The 5646-nt window shown below is 49.2% G+C and overlaps 1 protein-coding gene across 1 annotated transcript in view; it reads left to right on the top strand.

The window, feature by feature from the left end:
* The first annotated feature begins 163 nt into the window (after nt 1-163).
* Nucleotides 164-5646, top strand: part of ELOF1 (elongation factor 1 homolog (S. cerevisiae)) — a 27979-nt gene continuing 22496 nt past the window's right edge. Inside the window, exon 1 of the mRNA XM_011994057.1 lies at nt 164-243. The gene's annotated coding sequence lies outside the window, so the exon portion shown is untranslated. The remainder of the gene's footprint in view (nt 244-5646) is intronic.

Consider the following 5646-nt stretch of genomic DNA (forward strand, 5'->3'; position numbering starts at 1 on the left):
TTTTTTTTTTTTTTTTTTTGAGATGGAGTCTTATACTCTGTCACCAGGCTGGAGCACAGTGGCACGATCTCGGCTCACTGCAACCTCCGACTCCCAGGTTCAAGCGATTCTCCTGCCTCAGCCTCCCGGGTAGCTGGGATTACAGGCACGTGCCACCACGCCCACGGAGTCTTGCTCTGTCGCCCAGGCTGGAGGGCAGTGGTGTGATCTCGGCTCACTGCAAGCTCCGCCTCCTGGGTTCACGCCATTCTCCTGCCTCAGCCTCCCGAGTAGCTGGGACTACAGGCCTCTCCTACCACGCCTGGCTAATTTTTTGTATTTTTAATAGAGATGCAGTTTCACCATGTTGGCCAGGATGTTCTCGATCTCCTGACCTCGTGATCCGCCTGTCTCGGCCTCCCAAAGTGCTGGGATTACAGGTATGAGCCACCGTGCCCAGCCTATTATTTTATTTCTTCACGGAGAGGGGTCTTGCTATATTGTCCAGGCTGGAGTGCAGTGGTGCAATCATAGCTCCCTGCAGCCTCAAACTCCTGGGCTCAAGCAATCCTCCTGCCCTAGCCTCTCAAGTAGCTAGGACTACAGGCACGCACCACCACTCCTAACTAATTTTTAAATTTTTTTTGTAGAGATAGGAGTCTTTTTCTATTGCCCAAACCAGTCTTGTATTCCTGGGCTCAAGCAATCCTCCTGCCTCAGCCTCCCAAAGTGTTGGGATTACAGGCATGAGCTATTGCTTCCAGACTGTTTTTCAGAGACAGAGTTTTGCTATGTTGCCCAGGCTGGTCTTGAGCTCCTGGGCTCAAGTGATCCTCCCACCTCATCCTCCCAAGTAGATGAGATTACAGGTGCATGCCACTGCAAACACATTCCCATTTTTCACACTTAAAGCGACACAATATACACATAGTTCTGCACGCGTTCCTGTTACTGGACTCCACTTTTTTTTTTTTTCTTTTTCTTTTTCGAGATGGAATCTCTCACTGTTACCCAGGTTGGAGTACAGGGGCGCAATCTCAGCTCACTGCAACCTCCACCTCCTGGGTTCAACTGATTAAGCAATTCTCCTGCCTCAGCCTCCCAAGTAGCTGGGATTACAGGCCCCCACCACCACGCCTGGCTAATTTTGTATTTTTAGTAGAGACGGGGTTGCACCATGTTGGCCAGGCTGGTCTTGAACTCCTGACTTCAGGTGATTCACCTGCCTTGGCCTCCCAAAGTGCTGGGATTACAGCCTTGAGCCACCATGCCCAGTCCTGAATTCTTTCTTGCGTAAGATCCAAGAATGCTCTCTTGGGGTCTGGATCGAGACCCCTTTCCTGTAATACTCCCAACAATTTCGCAGTCCTCAATGCCATAACAAATGACCTTGTCCATGCATTACCTATGTGGCAGACATGTTTGCAGGATTCCCAGGGAAAAGGAACAAGATTGCCCTTCTTTTTGACAGCCACGAAGCTTCTGCCTTATGTCACTGGCTCCTTGCTAGTGCCCCTTGCCGGATTTTATTGGTTTGGGGGTTGTTTTGAGAGACAGAATCTTGCTCTGTCACTCAGACTAGAGTACGATGGCGGGATCATAGCTCACTGCAGCCTCAAATTTCCAGGGTCAAGTGATCCTCCTGCCTCAACCTCCCAAAGTGCTGGGATTGCAGGCGTGAGCCAAAGTGCTCAGCCTCGTTGAGGTCTTTTTTTTTTTTTTTTTTTGAGACAGAGTCTCACTCTGTCCCCCAAGCTGGAGTGCAGTGGCGAGATCTTGGCTCACTGCAACCTCCGCCTCCTGGGTTCAAGCAATTCTCTGCCTCAGCCTCCCAAGTAGCTGGGATTACAGGAGCCCACCACCATGCCTGGCTGATTTTTGTATTTTTAGTAGAGATGGAATTTCACCATCTTGGCCAGGCTGGTCTTGAACTCCTGACCTCGTGATCCACCCACTTCGGCCTCCCAAAGTGCTGGGATTACAGGCGTGAGCCATGGCGCCCAGCTGTGGTCTTTTTACATCTTTCCTTCTAGGCTGGGCACAGTGGCTCACGCCTGTAATCCCAACACTGAGAGGGTGAGGCAGGTGGATCAACTGAGGTCAGGCGTTTAAGACCAGCCTGACCAATATGGTGAAACCCCAACTCTATTAAAAATACAAAAATTAGCTGGGCATGGTGGCGTGTGCTTGTAGTCCCAGCTACTTGGGAGGCTGAGACAGGAGAATTGCTTGAATCCAGGAGGTGGAGGTTGGCAGTGAGCTGATATCGTGCCACTGCACTCCAGACTGAGCAACAGAGCGAAACTCTGTCTCTAAATAAATAGATTAAATAATAATTATTTCCCTCTTATCAACAAGGCTGCAGTGGTGATACCTGGACCAATACTGTAAAAGTAATGTGTAAGAAAACTTCTAGAAGCAGAATTATCTCAGGGCCAGGCACAGTGGGTCACACCTGTAATCCCAGCACTTTGGGAGGCCGAGGCAGGCAGATCACCTGAGGTCAGGAGTTGAAGACCAGCCTGGCCAACATGGTGAAACCCTGTCTCTACTAAAAATACAAAAAATAGCTGGGCGTGGTGGCAGGTGCCTGTAGTCCTGGCTACTCGGGAGGTTGAGGCAGGATAATCACTTGAACCCAGGAGGCGGAGGTTGCAGTGAGCCGAGATCACACCACTGCACTCCAGCCTGGGAAACAGAGTGAGACTCTGTTTCAGGAAAAAAAAAAAAAAAAAAAAATTATCTCAGGGCCTGTTTCTTTCATAAACACTGAAAGTGGAGTGCTAGACCTGATGTGACAGCTGCAGGGGAACACAGTTCCCCTCTGAGAGAGAGTTAAGTAATACCCACCCCGAGGCAACCCAAGTCACCAGCACTAGGCAAGGCACAGGAACCCTTCCTTTGGCCCACCCTCAACCGCCACTTGCAACTGCTACATGGCAGGGACCCAATTGTTTGGCTCCAGCTGCTTGCCTAGCGGAGTGAAACAAACCTGGACAAAATGTAACAGGGCTGAGCGCGGTGGCTCACGCCTGTAATCCCAGCACTTTAGGAGGTGGGGGCAGGCAGATCACTTGAGGACAGGAGTTCAAGACCAGCCTGGCCAACATGGCAAAAACCCACCTCTACTAAAAAATACAAAAGAATTAGTCAGGCCTGGTGATGCACGCCTATAATCCCAGCTACTTGGGAGGTTGAGGCAGGAGAATCGTTCTAGTCTGGGAAGGGGATCCTGCAGTGAGCTGTGATCATGCCACTGCACTCCAGTTTGGGAGACTCTGTCTCAAAAAAAAAAAAAAAAGTAACTGAGGTTTCTTCTGGGGAGAGGCACTTGGTGAAATGGTCACCTTTCATTTGTTATTTTACTTTTTTTTTTTTTTTTTTGAGACGGAGTTTCGCCCTTGTTGTCCAGGCTGGAGTGCAGTGGCGCAATCTCGGCTCACTGCAACCTCTGCCTCCAGGATTCAAGCGATTCTCCTGCCTCAGCCTCCTGAGTAGCTGGGATTACAGGCGTGCGCCACCATGCCTGGCTAATTTTGTATTTTTTTAGTAGAGACAGGGTTTCTCCATGTTGGTCAGGCTGATCTTGAACTCCCAACCTCAGGTGATCCACCTGCCTCGGCCTCCCAGAGTGCTGAGATTATAGGCATGAGTCACTGCACCTGGCTCATTTGTTACTTTATGTGTGCGTGTGTGTATCTTGGTATCATTTGCTACTTCATAGATGTCACTATTGTTGAATTTGTTACAAGGTGTATGTGTTACTGTTATAATTTTTTGGTTTTTTTTGAAACAGTGTCTCACTCTGTTGCCCAGCCTGGAGTGCAATGGTGCAATCGTAGCTCACTGCAGTCTCCACCTCCTGGGCTCAAGCTATCCTCTTGCCTATGCCTCCTGAGTGGCTGGGACCACAGCTTCATTCCACCACTGTTGGCTAATTTTGTGTGTGTGTGTGTTTTGTAGAGACAGGATCTTGCTATGTTGCCTAGGCTGGTCTCAAACCCCTGATCTCAAGGGATCCTTCTTCCTTAGCCTCCCAAAATGCAGGATTACAGGTGTGAGCCATCATGTCTGGCCCACTGTTATAATTAAGGAGTTATCCTTCCAGAATGCAATCCTGGGCAGGTGTGGTGGCTCACACCTGTAATCCCAACACTTTGGGAGGCTGAGGTGGGCAGATCACTTGAGATCAGGAGTTCGAGACCAGCCTGGTCAACATGGCAAAACACTGTCTCCACTAAAAATACAAAAATTAGCCAACATGGTGGTGGGCACCTATAATTCCAGCTACTCAGGAGGCTGAGACAGGAGAATGGCTTGAACCCAGAAGGTGGAGGTTGCAGTGGGCCAAAGTCGTACCACTGCACTCCAGCCTGGGCGACAGAGAAAGACTCCATCTAAAAAAGAAAAAAAAAAAAAAAGACAATTAGCCGGGTGTGGTGGTGTATGCCTGTAGTCCCAGCTGTGCAGGATTGCTTGAGCCCCGGAGACGGAAGTTGCAGTGAGCTGTGATAGCACAACTGTACTTCAGCCTGACAGCCTGGGCAACAGAGTGAGACCCTGTCTCGAAAGAAAAGAAAAAGAAAAAAAGAGAAAAAAATAAAATAAAATAAAATAAAATAAAATAATAAAATAATTAATTAAGATGGCTGAGTACTGACTGGTGTTGTCTCCTCAGCAAGGCAGAGGCTGCCTGAGGGCCAGCGCCCACCCTGATTTATTCCTCCCGGCGTCCTTGGGTTCCCAGTTGCCTGGCACAGAGCTTTGGTTCTTGATGCTCGGTAGAAGTATCTGGCTAATGTAAAGGAGGGAGCCTGAGTTACAATCCCCCTTCCCCTGCCACTCAGTCTTTGTGTGACATTGGATGTGTCACTTCTTCTTTCTGTGCTCTGGGCCGTGGGAACGGGGTCTTTGGGCTCTGATGGTGACCTCTGATTCAGACTCCTGCCTGCCTGGTGCCTCTGAGTCAGTGAGAAGAGACAGGGTGGCTGTGACCTCCCTAGACTGTTGCGGTTAAGATTGAGGGACTGCTACTTCCTAGAAATGACCTTGACCACAGTGGTTAATCCATCCGATCTAAGATAAATATTGTACAAAAAAAAAAAAAAAACCCACAAAAACCTGTCTGAGCTTCTGTAATATCCTCTGAGAAGCAAGGATGATTCTGGCCCCTGCCTCATGGGCCAGGATCAGAAGTGTATTTTAGTAGATGTGAGCCACTGCGCCCAGCCAATTTTTGTATTTTTTGTAGACACAGGGTTTTATCACTTTGTCCACGTTGGTCTTAAACTCCTGGGCTCAAGCAATCTGCCCACCTTGGCTTCCCAAACTGCTGGGATAACAGCCATGAACCACCGCACCCAGCCTAATTTATTTATTTTAAGAAATGGGGGCCAGGCATGGTGTATCATGCTTGTAATCCCAGCACTTTGGGAGGCCAAGGTGGGTGGATCACCTGAAGTCAGGAGTTCGAGACTAGCCTGGTCAACATGGTGAAACCCCTCCTCTACCAAAAAATACAAAACTCAGCCAGGCACTGTGGTGCGCACCTGTAACCCTAGATACTTGGGAGCCTAAGGTGGGAGAACTGCTTGAACCTGGGAGGTGGAAGTTGCAATAAGTCGAGATCGCATGACTGCACTCCAGTCTGGGCAATAGACTGAGATT

Source organism: Mandrillus leucophaeus, unplaced genomic scaffold, assembly GCF_000951045.1.
Source record: "Mandrillus leucophaeus isolate KB7577 unplaced genomic scaffold, Mleu.le_1.0 Scaffold440, whole genome shotgun sequence".
Classification (NCBI taxonomy): Eukaryota; Metazoa; Chordata; class Mammalia; order Primates; family Cercopithecidae; genus Mandrillus; species Mandrillus leucophaeus.